Source organism: Oenanthe melanoleuca, chromosome 1A (assembly GCF_029582105.1).
Source record: "Oenanthe melanoleuca isolate GR-GAL-2019-014 chromosome 1A, OMel1.0, whole genome shotgun sequence".
Lineage (NCBI taxonomy): Eukaryota > Metazoa > Chordata > Aves > Passeriformes > Muscicapidae > Oenanthe > Oenanthe melanoleuca.
In genome coordinates this window covers 33,396,066-33,418,124 of record NC_079334.1, presented here as the reverse complement: position 1 = coordinate 33,418,124, position 22,059 = coordinate 33,396,066, and the positions used below count along the sequence as shown (strand labels likewise).

The 22,059-nt window shown below is 37.7% G+C and overlaps 1 protein-coding gene across 3 annotated transcripts in view; it reads left to right on the top strand.

Moving 5' to 3' along the window:
• SYT1 (synaptotagmin 1) overlaps positions 1-22,059 on the top strand; it is a 328,925-nt gene that overhangs the window by 279,380 nt on the left and 27,486 nt on the right. The window lies entirely within an intron of this gene.

Here is a 22,059-nt window from a genome sequence, read left to right as displayed (position 1 = left end):
TCACAAAATGTGAGCATTTCACTGCAGTGTTGCAGATAATAGATAATAGAGGAACTCGCCACAGGTTGCCATGCTGACTGCTGTTTGAGGTTCTGGGAAGACAGTTTCTGCATTTGAAGGGCTCAGGTGAGATTACTTACACGTGCAGAGGTAGAGGTGCCCTGCCATTTGCATGCACTCCAGAAATCAAAGTGGCAGTGTTGCACGTGTGGTGGGCTGTGAGGTTGGTGCATCCAACGTGCTCAGCACCTCCAGTAGCCCTGGCAGCCTTTCCATGGGCCAAGGCTGTGCACACTGAGTGTGACAGGCTGTGTGACAGGCTGTGTGCCACCTCTGAGGCACGCTGCACTCAGCACATGTGGCACCTGGGCTGTGTCCCAGGGACCTGGTGCAGCTCCCTGTAGGTTTCTGTTCTCTGCTGCGTCTGGAATTTGGACACAAATTACTGTCTAAATTGCCAATTAGTTGAGACCAAATTAAATAACAAGATGCTTTACAAGGTGAGGTCTTTCCAGGAGAATTTTGGTTTGTATGCCTTCTGTTTATAAGAAACAGTTGCTGCCCACCATTGAGAATGAGGCTATTTCCAGCACAGTTCTAGGACTGAAAACTTTTACAGCTGCCACTAACACACAGATGATGTAATTGCTCATTTTGATTTACCAAGTGACAAGAAAAAAAGTGGTTTGCTCTTATTTTTTTATAAGATTAGCACAAGGTAATAGCTATATGCAAAATAAACAGAAATTTGAACTTTCTAAAAGCAGCTGGGAATGTTTTATTTACCACTCTCAATGAATAATAACTGGAGGATCTTCTCATAGTTAGGGGAAACAAAGTTTTCTATCAATAACCAGTTATTTGCTTTGCATCTAAAGTCATCCACTGCACAGCAATAGACATAAAAGTGAAGGACATACAGTGTTGTTGTCATCACTGCTGAATAAAGCCTATAACCTTTTCTTGTTCACAGTGGACACTAGATTAAGACACACTACTAATAGTTTTCCTGATGCCCATAATGAACAAATTGCAAATTAATGTTCATAAGTACATTTACTCCTAATGGTTTCCTAAGGAAAGATTAGATTCTCTTAATGATAAAATGCAAGGATTTTTGGCTGAGGGTTAGCTCTGACAGCCAAAGCATCTATATTCTTTTCTGAACTTTGTGAGAAATGTGCTGGATAATGGATACTCAGCTTATAATTGAAGGAGAGGGGCAGGGGAAGCACTAATGAACTGAAGAGCTTCAACAAACTTCAGATGGAAAATATTGTACATTTGTTGGAAGCAACTGCGAGGAGATGAATGGGCTTAATCTTCTCTGTGTTCTGAGGCACATAGAGGACATCTAAATTTCTAGGGAAAAACAGGTTTTGTTCTTCTTTTTTTAGGGCCATGCCAAACCTGAAACATCATGTTCTCTTGGAGACAAACAAACCCAATGGGATACCATAGTTGTAGCAGGAATTCAGAAGTCCCTGACAGTGATAAGTGGCAGTTAGTATGGTATTCCTGAGGCAGTAATTATAGATGAAATGATGTTGGTTTAAAGTAGATCCAGTATCTTTCACCAGGGAATTTATCTTTTGAATAAATTATGCAGGAACAACTTTGGAAATCAAGCTGAGATTCTGTTGTCATTATTCACACTAAATAATACCTACTCTCTAAGTGCTAATGAAGGTGAGAGGATTTAGTCTTGATTAGCAAATATTTCCCTCTAGTTTTGTTACTTTCTCTAGATACTAAAATGGCTTTTCATATTGTAAAACTGAAAATTTTGCATGACAGTGGAGATGGGAAAAGGTTAGTGTGTTACCTATATATTCAACAGCACCATTAACAAGAGGTGCAAATGCTGTTGTTGACACAAATGGGGGAAACAAATCCTAGCAGCTTGTCAAAATAGGCAGAAATACTTTTTTGTTGTTTTGAGTTTGGGATATATCTTCTAATTATTCTTTCCTGGTTTTGAGAAGATGCTGGAAAAGCAGAACGTTTAGAGAGGGTTCTGCTTTTCTCTTGCACCCATCCTTTATGGCTCTGTGAAGTTTACCTGCCTCACAGAGAGAAGGAGCAAGGCCCTGGCTCCTGCAGAGGGAGCACTGACAGGCATTCACAGCACAGTGGTGGGCAATTTTGTGGCTTCCTTCTGGCTGTTTCTCTCCACATCTCGAGTATTGCTGCTGCTGGTAAATATCTGCTATACCTTTGCAATGTGGGAGGTTTCAGCATTTGTGGTATCTTTAGTTCCAGTACAAAGAACCAGTCACTGTGGCTCAGTAGTCATCTGGACTTCTACTACTCTATATAAATTCATTAAATCTATAACTGTAGTCAATTTGGTTTAAATACATGCTTGATTTTCTCTTAATATGTATATTGATGTTATGTGGATAGAGAGAGCCCTGTTACAAAAGTACCCAAAGCAATAGAAATTGAGGTGTATTGAGAGCACTACCTCTGCTAGCATTTATACAGGGCTTCAGCTGGTAAACTTTAATCCTCCTAGTCAGCATCTATATCATGCTTAATGGTTACTACAGCTGCTAAAAAAAAATATATATAAAAGCATTTATCACCAGCATTTTTCCTACTTTTCATTAACAATCAAAAGCCAAGCATAAATTACTTTGGAAACAGACAATAAAAGACCACAAATTAATCATAAAATTCATTAGACTTACTGTAACAAAACCATATCACCCATCTGAGCAATAAACTCCCAGGTCTTAAACTTAATATCAATGTCAGGCTGTGACCAGAGCAAACCTTGGCTCAAACACTGAAACTATTTAGCCTGAGCTCATCAAGTCACTGCAACAAGTGGAAATTTTTACTTCAGGTGAGCAAGGGCCTCTGGCAAGCAATTATGCATATTCTAAAATGGCATTGTAATTATTTAAATTATATTCAAATGCATTGCTAATGAATCTGACATCTGGAAAGTGATGTGTAGGAATTAAGGATACAAAGCAATTATTTTTGTTTATCTGAACTTGGTGGTCTTGGGTGGCATTATTAACACACTTCACCTAAAATGTCTGTGAGATTTTGAAGCTTAGGTCTTACAGGGAACTTAGACTCCCAAGTTACTCTGTTGGTTTGGTTTTGTTTTAATTTCATTTGGTGATTTGCAGAATTAGAAGATTTGAAAATGAGTTTATGGTTTAATCTCTCCAAACAGTCCTTAGAGACATAGTCCATCTAATTCCTTGATAAGGGCACAATGCAGCTCACCAATGCCATTCAGTTCACAATGGTTTTCTGATAGTTATAGTACTTCATTAGGTTTATGATCCCTTCTGCTCCAGAAAAAGACAGGAATTATCTGCAGCTTCTCTACGAGATATTCATTTAAATCAAAGTAATATTGATTTCAGATACAGATTTAAATAAGTATGAAACTTCATTCTAAATTCATTTTAATCATATTTGTAGTTGTAATTTTAGCTTATTTTTTAAGTGAATTTGATTGTGTAACCCTCAGTGCACTTGAGTAGTAGCTAAGTGTGGTCTGTGGGTAAGCTTTTTAGTAAAAAGCTTCTTTTTACTAAATAGAAAAATTTGAAATATATACACACATTTGTCCAAGCAGTTCTATAGATTTCCATATATTTAGCCATACCTTCCATTTGTATTCAGTTTTGTTCCTAACATAAAATAAAAACTTTAATTTAAACTTCCATCAGCTTTCCCTGCTTTGACTAAGCCAATCGTTAAAATAAATTACCTGAATCCCTTTAGTGGGAAAAGCATTTTCCCTTCAGGAGTGTCTGGGGCTGGCTATTCAACAGACTGGTGTTATAAGGTGTTTGGCCACTCAGGCCCTTCAGCTTAAGTGCCTTGTTTTAATTTTGATTTGGGTTTTTTAAGAATGTCAGTGGCTCTGTATATCACGGAGAAATACTGGCTTGTATCAAGTCACCTTTTAGTAGCTAATAGCAAGTGTAAGCCTTAACACATCTTGCCATCTTTTCAGGATCAATTTCAGTATGGTTTATTCCTTCTAAAAATCTTTGAATGCTAATATGCTTTTGATCTCTTTGGATTATTTTAGTATGCTTAGCTTTTAGTGAATATATTTACCAGGAATGTATTCTAGAAGCAAGCAATACACCCTCCCCTTATGTCCTCAGCACTGCTGCCTCTCACCACTCCCCAGTTACAATGGGGAGTAGATGCCCTAGCTGGCATGGGCTCAGATACTGCCTTAGGAACTGTTGCCAAGTAACAGATACTGTAGCAGACCCTAAATTGTACTATTTAGTGCAAATTAATGCTTAGAAAGAACTGCAAGGAGAATAGGATTGTCATTGGATCCATGTGCTCTTCCTTCTGCAGAAAGCTGCAGATATAGTTGTGAAAAGAAAGCAGCCCATAATCGTGCCCATTATGTGTGGAAGCTAATCTCAGTATTTATGAGTTATAAATAGAAAATACACAGCACCCCTTTTTATCTGCCAAATAAATACTCTGAACCATCTCTGGGGACCAAATGGTTCTATGGCAGGGATATAGCTAGTTTTCTACAATTCGAAAGATTGCATTCAAATTCAAAAGGCTTGATTCAATGTCTTAGAAAAGAATTGAGAAATTAAAAATTATTTAGAGACCAGCTCTTTGAAGACTATGTGTATGCTCATTTTGCAGTCAGAGCATTCACTTTAATAACTTTATGAAAACATAAGAAACCTTAAAAGCTAGCTAACATGAGTGCAAAATTATAGGAAAATTACCGTTAATGTCATGGTCTTGGTATAAGCCCTATTGAAAGCATAACTCAGCAACTATTAAGGGAAAACAGCCTTACTAAAAGATGAAAGTAAAAACAAACAACAAACTACCACCACCACAGCTGTATTTTCAACTAACCTAATCCTAAGGAATCCAGCAAAGATCAGTACCAACAAATATTTTAGGATCTGTACTTAGCGCAGAGGATTTCTACATCATCTAACATTTCAGTCTCTCTGCTACACCAGCAGAACTTCCAACATCAGATGGCTGCAGCAGTGCATCTCTGGCAAAATGATCACACAGCATTGCCCTAAATTCATTGTGGGGTCCTACAGTGGTGATGGTGTCAGTCAGCAAATGTCCATCACATTAAAACCTTTCTCTCCTGCCTGAAAGAACATTCTTGTTGGTGACACCTTCCATAACAGTGGGAAGTAGGTGGGGGTTCCTTGAAGTGGTCCTTCCTCAATAGTTAATTAAGTATTAGCAAGTTGTTTCTTCCAATCCCAACTCAAGCCTTTGACATCAAGCCATCTTCTTCCTCAGTTTAAAAGCTGAAGAAGGAAGTGCTAAAATCAATGCATGTTCTAAGGTACTGTATATTCATCATAGAAGCTATGTTAAAGGATACACAGACTCATATTTCAGGGTATTTTGGAAAATCCTAAGAGGAAATTGTCAGGTAATTGTCCATTTTGTAGTGAGTCCACAATTTCCACTGCATCATATGCTACAGCTATTGCACACAACAATATATGGTATTATATGAACAGTCAAATTTGTTGATTCACACAAAGAAGCAGAATCAAATTGTTCTGCTCTTTTCTTTTTCCTGCACTTAAAATGAGGAAAACAAGACCATGCTTTCTGGTTGTTAGAGTAGTTGTACTAAACCAGTGGGCATTGCTGTGTGAAACCTTAGGGCAATCACTGTGCTGAAAAAGTGCCTTGGCTCAATAGCTGTATGAATAGCTTCTTGATTTGAGAGAGGAAAGATTATTTCATGTAGTCACTGACCAAAAATACAGGTGGTCAGCACCCAGCTGGCTGGACCCTGCCAGTCAATAGCCATCATTTGCTGGCATTTCTATTGATTCCTCCTACTTTTCTTCCCCAAAACAAAGAATATGAAGACTTCTTATTTTATTTGAATAGGCACATCTCAACAATGGATTTTGTGTTTATATGCTTGTTTCTTCCTGATTAAATTATAGTAAGATTTTTATTTGGTTGTGCAGTCCCAAAGCAAGTGTAAAGATATGTGTGTTGTCTCATTTTCATATAAGTAATTAATGCTTTAGGTTTCCAAGTTCCTCAAGAATTTTATAGCAATGTGAGTGGCTGTAAAATGGTTGTAGAAATACTGTAGATACATTCTAGAATTCTCAGGGGAATAAGTCAATTCTCTTACAAGTAAATTTAATTTCTTTTTTGCTTTCTGAAAATTGCAACCTATATCTATTTTTTAATGGATTTTAAGAAAAAAAGTAACTAAAATAGAAAATATCTTTTTCATCTTTATAAATACATTTTAGATAAGTGCCTAAATGTGCAGAGAAGGTAAGGAAAACATAAATGAGGCTATTTCCTTTTCACAACAGTCTAAAGTCATAAAGGTTTTTAAGACAGCATGATGAACGTTTTGTTAGCACTGTTGATGCAATTGAGATTTGATGAAGTTTGTGGCACTGAAGAAATAGAAACAGTTTTTAAGTTTTTACATTACTTTAAATCCCCATGCATCTTTTGTTTGTTTAATCCCGTGTGGGTAGAAAAATGATGAGTTTGTGGTTGCCTGTTATAGCCCTCCTGCCTGTTTCCAGTGTGTAATTCCTTTATGTGCCCATACCAATGGAAAGAAACATTTCACAAATTAGACCCTTGATCCTGGATTACTCCTGAAAGGAGCAGGGGTTGGAGGCTAAGAAAGGAACTGCATGTTTCCTCTAGTACAGTGCTGAAAATATCTGTGACAACAGAAAAAGCATGTGCTTCAGTGTACGAAAAGAGATAAGGAAACAGGTGTTTGTAGTTCTTGGATGGTATCATTACTTTGCATAAATCCTTTACGGGTCATAGCTGTTCAAATCTGCTTGCACATTTGGCAAGTGAAACTCTCCAATTGCAGCTGCAAGATGCTATTTGGCAAAATGAAAAGGAATTTTCCCCCTTGCCAATTCCAAAGTTTATTTTCCAAAACCTTTCTAACTAAAGGTGAAAGTCAAGTCCTGCCCTCTCTTCTATTGATGCAGTTCCCCAAAAATGTCCCATTACCCTTCTTTAGGTAACAGAAGAGACATACAGTCTTGTTGCTGAGATTGGGATGCCAGTACTGTTTTTCTCATTGTGCCTTTTGTCTCTCTGAGTAGAGTGACATGAATCTCAAGGGGTTCTCTTTTGGAGTATTTTATTCCTCACTCTCACTTCCATGATGCTGTCAATGAGGTAGGAAAGCCAGCATTTGAGCCCTATCTTTTCCCTTCCATCACAGGCCATGATGGTTTAGAGCCATTTTGTTCTTTGGTGGGTTGGGGAGGGGGGGCGGTTTGATTAACTGGGCATCACCTGCCAACAAGGTGAAAAGCCAAAGCTCAGAAATGCCATTTTTCCCCACTAAAGAAGGAATTATATGGGTGGAAGTGAAGATTACCTGGGTTTTCTTCCTGGCTATGGTTTTTGTCCATTTGTTTATTGTCTGTGGAAGTCTACGCAGTCCCTTCTTCATGAGCGTTGCCTTTAGCATGATTAACATGTGTCACTTCTGTGAAATTTGCAGATGTGTTGAAGGGGAGGATAAAACTGGTATGTGAGGGATCTACACAAGTAACCCCTTGATTTAGATACTGATTTAAGACAGCTAAGGTGCTAAACAATTATTTTACGAAGCTGAAGAATCTGGTCTTTTTTTTAACTCTCTTAACGATATGATTAGTTTTGAAGCCAAAACGGGTTTTTTTTCCCTCTGTTACACCAGCCTTGTTTACAAGATGGAGCCGGCTGTGTTTCTTTCAATTCACACACCTATCACCAGCATAATAAAATACTAAAACTGATAATATGGAGGGAACAACTCCTGGTATTTTGTGGTTATTAATGCAGTGATTCTAGTCCTCTCATGTTTATTAAGTTATCTTTTTTCTGTCTTCTTGATGAATATGCTATTGCTCATTCCCCACATGAATGCCTTTCAGTTCTGCTGAGCTGTCTTCAAATTTATAAATAGCAACATTTTTTACTTTATTTAAATCAAAGTAATTTCTGTGCAGGGGCTTTCTGCTGCATCCCATCAAATCAGATGTTAATGAAATAACTACTGAATAATAGAGTATATAACTCTAGTTAAGGAAAGACAAAAATAAAGATGAGATAGCATATGTACTGACAGACAAAACCTTCTTTATTTGATGGCAAACTTTAAATTTTATGGAACACAATTGACCAATGCGGAATGGATAACATATAGAAAAATTCTTACCAAATATGCCTAAAAATAAATATGTCATAAAGAATCCCATCCTCTGCAAAGTTCCTCTGTTTTCCACACTTTTGTGAAAGCAGAACACAGAATTTATAAGACCTGATTTTGTGAACTTTGTCACAATGTAATCTCTCATGTCTGAGTTTGTCAAAAATCAAATCAAGATAGAGATACACATCATAAAGCTCTGCATGATCTAATAAAAGCTATGCATAATCTTATAGTAGGCAGATGCAAATTTTAATTCCTGTCCTGTAAGTATGAGTATTTTGGGATCCACATATAATCTCAGCAGCATCTTTGTAAGAACAGCTTCAAGTCAGATAAGTAAAGGGTTCTGTTTAATCTCAGTTCATGGGATCTCCTTCTGCAGATTCCCAGTGATGTCACATATGCAGGTCTGCAGGTTAAATCCACCTTTCGAGTGAAGTGGATATGATAATGTCCTGATTGAGCCCTAGTGAGAAAAAGGCATCTTTAATTTTTTTTTGAGCTTCTTCAGAAATCTTTGCAGTACAGCTGGCCCCAGGGCCATTCTCATTCCAGCACTGTTGAGAGGGGATGCATTCCTTCAGTAAGTCCCAGGAAGCAGAATTTAAGTACTCAGCTGTATCACTTGCTTCCCATCAGCAAACCATCACATGCTTATCAACATCTGAGGGATGCTAAAAGTAGCGATTATGAGAGCTTGCAACAAAATGGGTTTTTTAAGTTCAGAAGCCCTGACTATGTGGGATGTGAAGAAATGCTTATGTAAGGATGTGACAGCATCAGCAAGTCTTGTGCTGCAAATTGTTTCAGCTGGTTGGAAGCTAAGTTAATTCAGGCTGCTCCCTTGCAGATAAAAACATAGAGGGGCAAAATATTTAATTTAAAAGAAGTGCACACTACTTTTGAAATCAGGTCTTTGGGATCTGGATCTGAAAAGCTGTGGGAGCAAAGATGTTTCTTAGAGAGGTTTCACTGGGGCTAAGCAATCCTAAAGGATGTTGAGCCAAGCTGCTTCCTGGATGGTGGTGGAAATCAAGGACTGGCTCAGATGTTCCTGGAGATCAGTTATTGCCCCACTGTGAAGGAACATCTACTTCAGGAAGTTACTGGATTCTGGTCAGGAAACTGCATGTGATAAGAATAATATTTTCATCTGCTGCTCTGCTCAGTTTTTGTGTCTAGAAGTCCCTGTGGCGCAGCAAGTGAGTGATTGCCTACATTGATTGAGTTCTTTGACATGAATTAGTCAAGAAATAGACTCAAGTATGAGATAGATGTTGCTTTTGTCTAATCTGGGGATTGATTGCGTTTCTTTGATCAAGGTTTTAGTTCTTCACACAAGAAAATGAAGCAGTATAAGAAAATCCACAACAAAGCATTGACATTGATTTGCTTATAAATTAAATTACTCAGACAAGCACATCTTTCTCATACACCAGCGCACACTTTCCTTTGTGTAACTAATACATCTGTGATATTATGAAATACCAATTGTTGTAGAGCCTAGGTATTGTGGTCCTCATCTTCAGGTTCCGTGAGGTAGCAGAGGATATGACTTGATTGCTTTTCAGCCTTGAGGGAAGTTTTGCACTGGTGGAATGTTCTATTACATTAAGAGTTGGCAAAAGCCCAAGGCCAGCAGTAGTCCTCTGGTAATTTCAAATACAGTTTTGTGAGCAATGGCATGATAAGGCATGATTTTCATTAATTTCAAGTGTGACTGGGTATTCTGATGTCTAATAAAATATATGCCACAATTAAAAATTTTTTCCACAGTTTGAACATCCATAGTAACTCTTTCACATGTCTATTTTTGGTGTGTAATAAGAAGTGAGACCATCTTGGAGCTTTCACCTCATACAGGGGTACTTAGTAGGCTTTCTGTATTCCATCTGGCTGCCTGCTTTCAGAAAACCTACAGGAATTTAATGTCTTCAAGAGGCCTATGATCCTGGTCAATATGCTAAAATGGTATGGAAAGGGGGCAGTCAGTAATTACCAGGCTGGTAATTGCACTCAAAGAAGACAAAATTATTACCTACACTGTGTTTCCTTGGGAACTAAGGAAAAAAAATGTGTTTTATTTCATTGCAAATCCAGTGACAAACAAGCTTTGATTCATATTTAAATCTATTCTCATTTTCTTGCTGTGTGGTGGGTATCATCTCTGTATAAAGAAAATGAATTCTATTTTTTTTTTTTTTTTTTTTTTTTTTTTTTTTTTTTTTTTTTTTTTACATCTAGATAGCTGCTCCAATCATTCCAATGAACTAAATCACTCCATTACTCCCTCTCTCAACTCTGAATATCTTGAGCTATACCCTGATTTTTAGAAACCAGCTTTTGTCTGTGTTGGCTGCCAGCATCTTTCTTCAGCAAAGAGCGTGGTCTCCAAGCATTTTGTTGTTGTGCAAGGTTTGCTTTATGCAGAGCATTTGCAGGATAAGCACTTTGGCTTTTCTTGTTTACATTCTGCTTGCTGTATTTTCTCTTTGTTCACAATTCCAGTGCACTTGAATCCTGATAGGTTAAATGGAAGGGAAGACAGGCATCAAACAGTTGGTGCCTGACCCATCCAGCACACGCCTCTTGCTTTCAGAACAGCCCAGTCATTTTTCACTGGTACTTTGAGGTGCATTCAAATCTGCCTTGGCATCTGTCCAGCCCAGCATAATATCAAGCAGAGAACATCCTGTCTGAGACTTGATTGTTAGTTCAATTATATTCCTGAAATTGAGTTAAAATTCCGTGAAAGAGCCTTCAGAATTGAAGGACCCTATGGGAGTGCTGGGGGGTTTTTGTTCATTTAACTCATAGCAGTCAGGCATACTAAATGTGATGCATTGTATAAGTGCATGTTCTATGTGTTGTTTATGGCTGTTTATGTTGCATTTGATAACAGAGTGAAGTAAGTAAATTGATAGCACTGCCATCTATAGATAAAACAAAGATCTTGTGCTAAGCTTGATAAGGAAAGTGGAGGGGCTTGGACTTCTTGTCCAAAATGCTGTTAACAAATTTTTATTATAACCAGAGACAAGAACTCTGAGCTGGTTCTGAATATGATTAATGACAATTCCTCATTAATAGTGACCAAATTTTATGTTACTGACCAGGGTTTCTGAAGTGTGACATGGTAATTAAATAATCCTTCAGTATCTTTGGCCCAGACTCAGTTACAAGCACTCAGGACTGCTGCTGGTCTTACTGGACTGAGAAGTCTATTTCTCTAATCAGGGTTGTGTCTGGCATATTGAAAAGACTGGTAGCCTTGCTGTAACTCATTACAGTCAATTTTTTTATTTTAGTAAAGAGAAGGTGGTGCAGTTTTTCTGGCAGGGATCCAAGCATCCATATGGTACAATAGTGTTCTGTATTAATTCTAGTGTTGTTTCATTGAAAGATAGCATTCTGGTCAGATGCAAAACGTTCATGCCCAGTTTTGTATTTTTACCCTTGTTTTTCTCTATTGGTTTTTATTTATTCTCAGAAGCACAAAGGCCAGCTTCTCCATCTGCCAGTTTTATCTCTCCCCATACAATGAGTGTTTATTTTCCTCCTTGTTTCTCAAATTGCACACATATCTGAAGAACTGAAAACTGGCTGTAGCACCTGGAGTTAGATTCTGCCATTTCACAGCATTCCAATAAAGCATATTTTCAGATTGTCCAATGGATTTCCATTAGGTGAAGTGTCTATTTTATTACGTAAAGTGTTATAGAACTCAGGTTTTGGATGTTCTAATGCTTTTTTGTTTAAGCATTTTATGGCTACATAATTAACAAAGACCTTGGCTATTTCTGGAGTGCTCTGTGTTGACTGGATGCTTTGTCTGCTTGTGCATAAATGAATGTCACCTTTTTGCTCCTAGGAAACAAGACACATTACCTATCGCTGTCTGTGGGTTTTATTTCTTGTCAACAACTTCTGTGTAAATTTTATATGGGGATAATAAACTATTTTGATTAGCACATATTCCTAGGTGATCTGCAAGCCATAGTAAAGAGAGAAAATGCAGCAGTTAATGCCTCACAAACTAATCAGAAGAAATAAGGCATAGAATAAACATCTATATATCTACATTAAGTATATCACTTAATGACTTAATCATATTTGCATGATAAAGATGAGAAAAATCTGTAGAGATTTTTAGAAATTAAAGATGAGAAAAATCCCTAAATAATAACGGTGAAAAGTATTGGAAAGAAATTGCATGCAAGCTGCCAGGAAGAAAAAAATCTGGGGTTCATAAAAGATGTAGAGAGTTGTCATCTGTGCATCACTGAAGACTGGGCATAGTAGCACAGTCACATCACAGTTTAGACAATGTCACATAAAGCACAAACCATTGTAGAAAAGCACACACTAAATCCATGTACAGCTTGCCTTTTCAGCTCCAAAGTCCTCCTTCAGTAAACTGAAGCATTAAAGTTGGGTCAACTGCATATTTTCAATCTTTACATCAACAGCATATGCTGATATCAGACCTCCAGTTCAAGGATTGTAGCCATGAAGCTCAGTAGATAACATACTAATCAATTAAAGGCAAAGAAGGGCAAGACAGGACTTACAAAAATGAGCAAAAACTTCTGCTGTTTTTTTAATTTCAAATAAGGACAATTAATGAATTTGAATTCCAATGGGTGACAGGACTTCAGCTTAGCTGTGTACTTCTTAAATGCATTTTAAACCATGCTTTTATCAGCTTTTCCTGGTTCAGTCAGAAAGACCAAATTTTCACATAATCAGCAGTTGAGGGCCAAGTTTTAATAAACTGAAAGGCAGAAGGTTGGTGTCTCAGTTATATCTAAACTATTTTGCACAGCTCTGACAGCACAGAAAAGCTGCTAATGTTTTGTTTTGTTTTTTTTTTTTCAGTGAATTAGAGACTTAAACTCAAAAAATAGTTTCTAATACTCAAGGCTTAATAGGTATTTCAGGGCTTAAGTTAATGCTTACCTGAGTCTCTTGGATATGCAGTTAATAGGAAGATGAGAGAGGGCACAGGAATTTAACCCTCTGTCAAGTGACTTGAATAACCAAATTTGTAAAGGAGCACTCAGAAGAAAATGTGCATATTGCTCATTCTCTTGAGCTCTTTCATCCAAAAACTGATTCTGAGATGTCAATGAACCATATGATAAAAATATTTTAAGGACAGTTTAGACTAGTAAGTACACTTTAGTTTCTAAGGTATAACAAAAGGAAAAACTCTTTTTGTCTGAGAAGTACCTCTAGCATTTCTCAGGGAGTCTCTAAACGTTAGTATTCCAAATGGCTCTGCAAATGCAGTTGTGATGGCAATGGAGATATGGGTGGCCTGAAAATTTGACTAATTTAGTATCTGTTTCTGCTCCGAATCTTTGAAGAAATCTTACTTTCTTTTTCCCACTTTGGAGTATGCTTTGTAGGTGGGCTTTAACTCAGACTTCCTGACATAAAATGCTTGTATGATCACAGAGAAGTGAAACCTCATAGATTCAAGACCTTTATCTGTCCTCATCCACCTTAGTGTCCTAACCAGGCTTTACAAAGTCAGAACATATCCTGCCAGATGGCCTGTCCCAGGCACTTTCTTCTTTTCTTGTGTGTAGATTTGAGAAAAGGGTTTAATTTCCTGATCACCAGCCAAGACTATACCCTGGTAAGTTAGGAAATGCTCAGAGAAGGTGGAGTATTAAATTACCTCATATTGGCTAAAAATAGGACTGGGCTTACTGCTTTCCTGATGCATGTTCTGCTTGTGAAAACTTAGTCTCCAGGATGACCTTCTCTGTTTGCAGGGACAGGTACATTTTTTTGTCAAGCATGCAAAGGCTGTTCTCTGTGCAGAACTCAGTCACCACCTCTTGGTTTGTCTCTGTGCTAAGGATAAGCTGAGCCAGCCAGTTACATCCCAGATGTAATCTAAAGTGTGCACTTTTCCATATCCCTAAATGTTTAGGAGAGTGAGGGCACCTCCACACACTGGGTGACTGAGTGAACGTATTCTGTGGGAGATCCAGTGGTGTGTTTTTGGACACTTAAGTGTTTTCTGGAAATTATTTTTCTTAACAGCTGTGTCCTCTCACATGCATATGTAAGGTCTTTTTACATTTGCTCTTTTTGGTATCCAGAGTTTGCCAGTGTTGTTCTGAATGCTGCTTTGAGCCTTAAAGTTTACTTTCCACAAATTTTATTGGTACCTTGGGTTTTGGCCATGTGTAAAGGTCTTGTGATAAGTTTGACCTTGGAGAGCATTTCTTTCTGCCTTTATTTGCACTCTTATTTCCAGTGTGGAGCAGGACTGCCCCCTGTTGTATAGAACCAATGTCCAATTAAAAGGGACTTCTTGTGTGCTCATGTAGCAGTAATAACAATAGTAACTCTTGAATTTACTTGGTTTTACCTCCTTTTTTCATCTGTGCTCAGATCCCTTTCTTTCCTGAGACTGTTGTGTGTTATTTGTGTCTTGGCTCTGCTTAAGATCTCCAGTCAGTTTGGTCAAACTCATGTCCTGAAAAACTTAATAATAAAAGCCACGTAGCAGAAATCTAAATATTCTTTCTTTGTGGCATCACCTGAGCATGAATCAGGAATATAGTGAGCAAACAGGAAATGCTGAGTATTCCTTATCAAATGCATAGAGGAAAGCATTTTCTCAGGGAGGTTAAGTTGCTTACAATCACTGCTAGCAGCATGCAAGCCTGGAGAAAGAGTAGCCAACACAGATTAAAAACTCACAGCTGGAATTCTGATATTCACAGAAATTGAGGTACATGATTCCCCAGTTCAAATTTGAAACGGAATTTTTTTTCAGCTTATCCTTCATACTCAGTCTCACTGACTGAATGGGGGAGCATCTGTAGATTTCAAAGAAAATTATGGTACATCTGTAGCTGAAACTGTCTCAAATTTCCATTGAATCAGATAATTCTTATCAGATATCCTTGAAGATGATAAGAGGATCAATGCTGTCAGCAAGTTCAAAGCAGCATGAAAATACAGTTTGATGAAAAGCAGCTTCATTGTAATGCAAAAAACAGCTCCCCAGCTATTCCTGTAGTGCATGTGGAAGAGTTTGAGTGATTTGAAAACAGGATTCCTGATACAGTAATTTCTGCCATATATGACACCCAAAATGATTACCTGTAGAGTAAATGGACCTGCTGATCATGCAGGTGTTTGTGGAGATAATGCATACACCTGTTTGGAAGATGTAATAGTTGTGGTTGAAACATCAGCTCTGAAACACAAGGGTTAGGATGGATGGTTAAGCTTTAAAATCACTTGGAAGCAGCTGATTTAAGTTGCCATGGCAAAGGATCTTCAGACAATGAGAAGCTTTTACATTAATATCTTTGTAAGCCTTGTTGTGATAGAATTGTCTCTGAAGAGCAGTCTCTTTCTTGCTCCTGCTGACACGCACAGTTATAAAATCATCAAGTAATTATATAGTGCTGTAATGACTTTTTGGATTTCTTCTCTGTGGGTTTTGCCACTGATTTGCAGATTCCCATTCTGTTAGATTTTTATAATAGGGAACTGAATTATTCAACATTTTGTTACCAAAAGTTTTCAAGATACCACTTGCGTTTGCAAAAAATACTAAGGTATGGAAATGACAATGGTTTACCATTGTGTTAGTCTATTAATTTTGAACAACAACTGAATAAAACCTGTCTGAATAAAAACAATTTTCTTTGACAACTTAGTTGATTTGGGGTTTTTTTTGTATTTTCTGGCTAACATAACTAGAGTGTTTTGGAGCATGCATTTTGCAGATAGGTTCTGTCATCCTCTTATCTTCCTCCTCAGTAGCCAAAATATAGGTCTGAAAAAGCAGGTCCTGTCTGACCTCAATGTGAGATAAAATCTTTATTGGTAGGGGAAATTTGTAGAGATTTTTGCAGGTACTTTGTTTCAATTTTGGGAGGAGAGAGCATAGTGTCCACTTTCTCAAGGCAGCCTGGACTTGCCCTGGTTGTTGCTGGTTCACTTTAATGTTGCTTTCCTGCCAAACAGGAGCAGAGCAATGTCTGTTTCAGTGGTTAGCCAGCCCTGGTTGGTCACTCGTGCACATGGAGTCCCAACACACAGAAAAGCAAAGGCCAGAATTTGTGTTCCTGTTAACCTGCACAGCAGCTCCCAGCTGATCAAATGTTGCTGGCTGCACGTTCTGTGTTTCAGGGGCTGGAAGCAGTAATACCAGTCTGTTCACTGCCACTGGCTGCCCGGGGGTTTGGGTGCTTTGGAGGTACACCTCCTAAGAAGTCACTTTTCCTGCCAGCTGCAGAGACAGGATGCAGAAGGGAAGGTTTACAGGAGGGGAGTTTTCCAAGGAGGGCTTTGAGGAAGTCAGCACTGAGGCTCTGATGCTCATGCCCAGTAGTGCTTTGTCATACTAAAATTTAATGGGCTTCAGGACATAAAGTGAGATGTATTTGTTCTGACACACTTTTAATTAAGATTTTTATCAAATTCTTTTTACTTTATTTTTTATTTGACATTGGCCATTCCTTCTTTGGGATTCTGCAGGTCTGAAAAGCTTTCAGATAGGGCTCCAATTGCAGCCTTTCAATGTAATTATTAGCTGTGTATTAGATGGGAATGAAGCTGGTTCTTTTAAGCTATCACAGTATAAACACTTCTTGCTCTCAGCTGCTATGCTAATGCACAGGACTGGGATCCACAATACATTGTCCCCATTCTCTGCACTGCAACACAGGCTATTACTCAGTTTAGTGGCAGCTGCAGCACACAGGTAATTGGGGCCTGAAAAGTCTCTGTGGGTATCATTAATACAGCACTAGATTTTAGTCTTTAGGAGGTACCTAAATGCCAATAACAACATACAAACATATTTAAGGACAAACAGATTGATTGAATTACATAAATAGACTGATCAGATTAATCTCAAATCCATATATTTTTAAACATGTAGTATTGTAATGCAGAACATGGAGTCAGCTAATGTGAGTGTGTGGAGGAGAATCTTTGTACGTCAGTCTAAGTTATTAGCTGTTAACTCTTTGAAATCACCCGAAATATTTAAGCTGAGTAAAATGAATGATACAGGAAATCTTTAGGGATTAATGATATATTTGAAGGTTCCTTAAATAAAACAGCCCAAAGTTACAGAAAAAAGCATAATTATACTGGGAGAAGATTTAGTAATAAGTTGGGGGTGATATGAAAGTAAGGATACTGAGTAGTAAGTGGGGATAAGCTCATTTTATGTAACAAGATAATTTAAAAAGTGAAATACAAAAATATCTGGAAAACTGAAAAATAACTGCATTGCAGCTTTCACATGTTCACAGCTCTTCCAAAGAGCTTGAAGTCTAATTTGAAGCAGCAATGAGGAACTATTCACCTGATATGTGAGCACACCAGGGCTTAAATTCTCCAATCTTTCTCCCATCATGGAACAGAAAATATGCTCACCACACAACTGAAGAGCTGGTGTCCCCTGCCTGCCTGTTCCCATGCTGTGGACAGAAAAGGTTAGAGTCATAGAGTGAATGTGTTTGTAGTCTGGCAGTAAGAGGAGCTCAGTAAAGCCACAGGAAGGTGAATAACAAGAAGGCTGGCATGGCATTCCTGTGGCCCTTGCCTCCCTTCTCTCCCAGAGGATGTGTAGGGAAGACCTTGCAGTCCAGGATGCTGAGCTGTGGGTTTGCAGGAGGGTTCAATCCACACACTCCCCAAACTGCAGAATGCTTTCTGGGTCATTTTTATTCTGTGAAGCCGCAGTCCTGACTAAAGGCATTGTCTGGTTTGAGCTGGAAGTGTTGGAGTTGCTATTGATCTGGGTATGCAAGACAGCCATTTGTTTTGTGGAGGGAGTCCTTTGCTTTAGCATTAGTGTAGGTTTAAAGTAACTATATCATTTTAAGAGTAGGTAGTGTCACGAATTTTTGGAATTGTGCACATTGGGTTTGCATTTTCCAGGAGAAATAAGTTTCAGTCCTTTCTGTTTGCTGTAGAAACACAACAGTAATTTCTGCTGAACTGCTTCTCAGAGGTAGACAGCTGTGAATCATCCAGTCGTTTTTAGGGTCATTGGCCAAACATGCCCATAGTGAAATTATTTGAAAACATTTTTCAAACTTTTCAATTGCCTAAAATGTCACTGACTCGTACTAGAGATATCTAAGGAAACTTTCACTGCCAGGATGGTGTTTTGGTCTGTCATGGGTACCTGAGAATACATCACAGAAGTAATAGGAACGATATTGTGAAGCTGATGTTTCATTATATAAATGATTAAGCATGCAATATGTGTGACTTTTTGGAAAATACATATAGCAGCACAGCTGTTTTTGTAGCAATAATGGAAGAGAACATAAAAGAGTGATAGTTATGACAGATGAAAATATGAGTAGAGCTGTGGGTTCCAGTTTGTTATGCTCAGTGCTTTGGTCAGTAATCTGTAGTGTACGGATATTTCTGTAGTAAATAAAACCCTGAAGATACTGCTTTTCTATTATCATGCAAATCCCTTGTGTGGGAATAATCTCTTGAAGGAGTGGTACTGAGCGGGTGTCATCCTCTCTCATTCCCACACTGCTCCCAAATCAGGATAATTTGTAGTTGTTATAACCAAGACATCCTGGAAGAAATTAACAAACATTCCACTTGTACAATATTAAATTAGCATTCTGCATCATCCGTAGCCAATACCAGAAGACATTTGAATCTATATGAGATCAGTATACATATACATCAAAATTTTAAGCATGGATGCAGAGATTTTTGTTAAATGACAATCTTTGAGTTTGTCAAGTATTGATGGTATTAAAACTGAACAACTGGAAATTTCTGATTCAGTTGTATTGAAACAGCAAGCCTCTTACAGTATTTCCCATGTATTTTGTCTGGTTGCATGTTTTATGGAAACATGTGCAACCATTTTTGTAATGCTTTTTGCACATTTTCCTCTTTTTCTCCTTTTTATGGCTTCCCCAATAATGATGCCAGTTTATACACATTTCAGTTATTTTGGCTGAATATGTTTTTATGACTTTATTAATTGCCTTGTGGATGAAAGACAACAAAATTTTTGCATAAAAATACTTATATTTAATGAACTATGTCCACCTTTTATCATGCTAGTTTAACATACCCCAGTGTACAGTACCACCACAGAATTGGAACAGTAACAAATACCTCTATCTTGTTTATTCTGATTTTGTGGCATGTGTGAAAGAAGTGTATCACTTTATCTGATATACTTACAGGACATTCTCGTGGCTGACGCAGACAATATTTTTATAATTTTGTTTGTATAAAGGGTGTCTAATAGCAAAATTCTAAAATAGTATTTGGCTGTTCTCCTTCTCCAACTGATTCTTACCCTCCAAAAGTGATTTATGGTCAGTCTGAAATGCCTGACTTGAATTAAGCTAAGCATAACTCAGAGCTGCTAATAAATGCTTTTGTTGGAGTGCAAAATAAAAACACTTTATTTTCTTTATAAAAAACCACAAAACCTGCGATGTGATAGTAGTTGACATAATTCTGACAGTTTAGCCTGTGATTCCTTGGTACAGTGACCATGTTATTGTTTATTAGTGCACAGTAGTCTTGGTCATGGATCAGGTTCTGACTCAGTTCATGATGGGAAACTAGCAGTGTTATGAACACTAGCCCCCAGCTGTGAGTAAATTCTGACTTCTATGTCATGTAAATATTGTTGTGCTAGTACAAGTATCCATCAGACAAAAAAGGCAGCATGGATTTTCGTGTTTGCTTTTGTCCAGTGTTAAAAAATATACAGTCCCTCTCTGAAATGGTATCTGTCTCAAAATGAGTCTGCAAGGAAACTTTGGAACATCAGTTTCAACAGAGCATTGTTTTAGCGAATCATATACTGCAAAAGAAAAATCTTGAAAGTTAGGGGAAAATATCTTTTCCAGTCCTATATAAAAAAAATCTTGGGAAGTTGATGCTGATAATTTGAAAAAACAAAAAAAAAAGAAACAGACAACTGCATTACAGAAAAAGGCAAAATCCACAGATTGTTAGGTCTAATGTGGATCAAGAACGTGGCCAACAGCTACAATGGACTCTTCTCATTATTTTCTATTCATGGATAAAGTTTCCAACAGAAGACAAAGATGTTCTCTCTAAGAATTATTGCAGTTTTCACTTAACCTCCATGTATAGAGAATAAGAATTTCATATCATCATGTGACTGAGAGAAAGGAGATTAGGAAATAGCTGAAAATTCTTTTTGTTCACACTGCTCTGCTTGTTTTGCCAAGCAGATCCTTGACTGCCCAGCTGAGAGGGAAAAACATGTTGGTAAATGCAAGGCAACAACCTGAGCCTTTGTATGGCAGATAGCTGGGGGTAGGAGCAGGGTCACAGAGTACCAGAACAACTGAGATAACAGTCTTTGGACTAATGTGCTCTGCCACTGAGAATGTTCATGAACTAAGGAGCATTTTAACCATTCTGAAAATACCATCATATTCTGCTCCACTTAAGCATTTAAAATGGTTACAAAAATGCTCATTTTGCTGTAGCCAGTATATTGTGGAAGTATAGGTTACTAATTTTTTTTGTTTGTTTCTGCTAAGGACAAGGACTCTTTTTAATATTTTGATGAAGTTCAGTTTCAGCATCCTTAAGTACTTACTTAAGTCTCAAAGATAAATTAAACTATTTTGTAGAACATATTAATTTAGCATTTTATGATCACAGTTGTATGATCATTAGTTCTAAAAAATGACATGCTAAGAAAATGACATCAGTGTAAAATCCAGCCCATATATTAGCAGATTCCTTTAGAGAAACAGTGCCATAAAATTTTTTATTTTTTTATTTCCCAGCAGTAAACAGGCAGAGTGCCTTTCTTTATACATAGAGATATCTGCACTTGTAGGAATCTTACATATTGTAGGAGAGACACATCCATGGGCTCTATCATTTTGGAAAGCACTGCTGACTTTAGAGCTAAGCAGCCTTCTTATGGACTTGAAGCTGTTGCTGTAAGGGCCTGAAAAGTGTGTGCAGCATCTGCCATGCCTAATATGCATGAGCTGTTAGGCTCATGCCTAAAGAGTTTAGTCTCAACAGTAAGCACCTTCCCTGGTGCAAGGTAGGGTGAGGTTTTTATATGCTGGAAGGGGACATGAACAGTCCTCCTCAAATGAGAAAGAAGGAGCGAGTATAGAGTAACTCACATATAAATGGAAACAGTACATTCCTAACATGTATTTATGCTGATGTTCAGATCTGGACAAGTCAAATTCTCATGAGGGAAAAAAACACTTTTCATTTGTCCTTGGTCCTTAAATTGAACTTCAAATTGCAAGATGGAAAAATCATTTTTAGGCAATTTGTCTAGGGATGAACATGAACCTGATTTTCTAGTTCAACAAAAGACTTGTTCAGTCATGTTGATGTGTGTGAAAGATGATACTTTACTGACTGTAAAGGCATGGCTCTATACAAATTCAGCACAGATGTAGATGGTTTAGCCAAATGCAAAGCACTGTAACCAGGTCTAAAACAGAGGTAATGCCATTATTTTGAACTACGAATATGTCACATCATTTGTTCAAGGAGTGATCCCGGTATTTTAGATGTTGGGTGATATGTTTAGGGTTGACTTTTCAAATTCCATCAAGTATGCCTTTTCACTCACTGGTCTTGGTGTGTCTAGTGGACCTGACTATTGACAAGCAGACTAACTCAAAAATAAATTGAGATGTCACTAGGGCTTTTATCAAAGAGGAAAATATTATCATCTGTTTTGCTTAGATTAGGAAGCTGAGAGAAGATAAACAGGGAACAAAAAAAGAAAAGCAAAAAGTAATCAGGAAAAAAGAACAAAAAGTGTGTCAGAATTATCC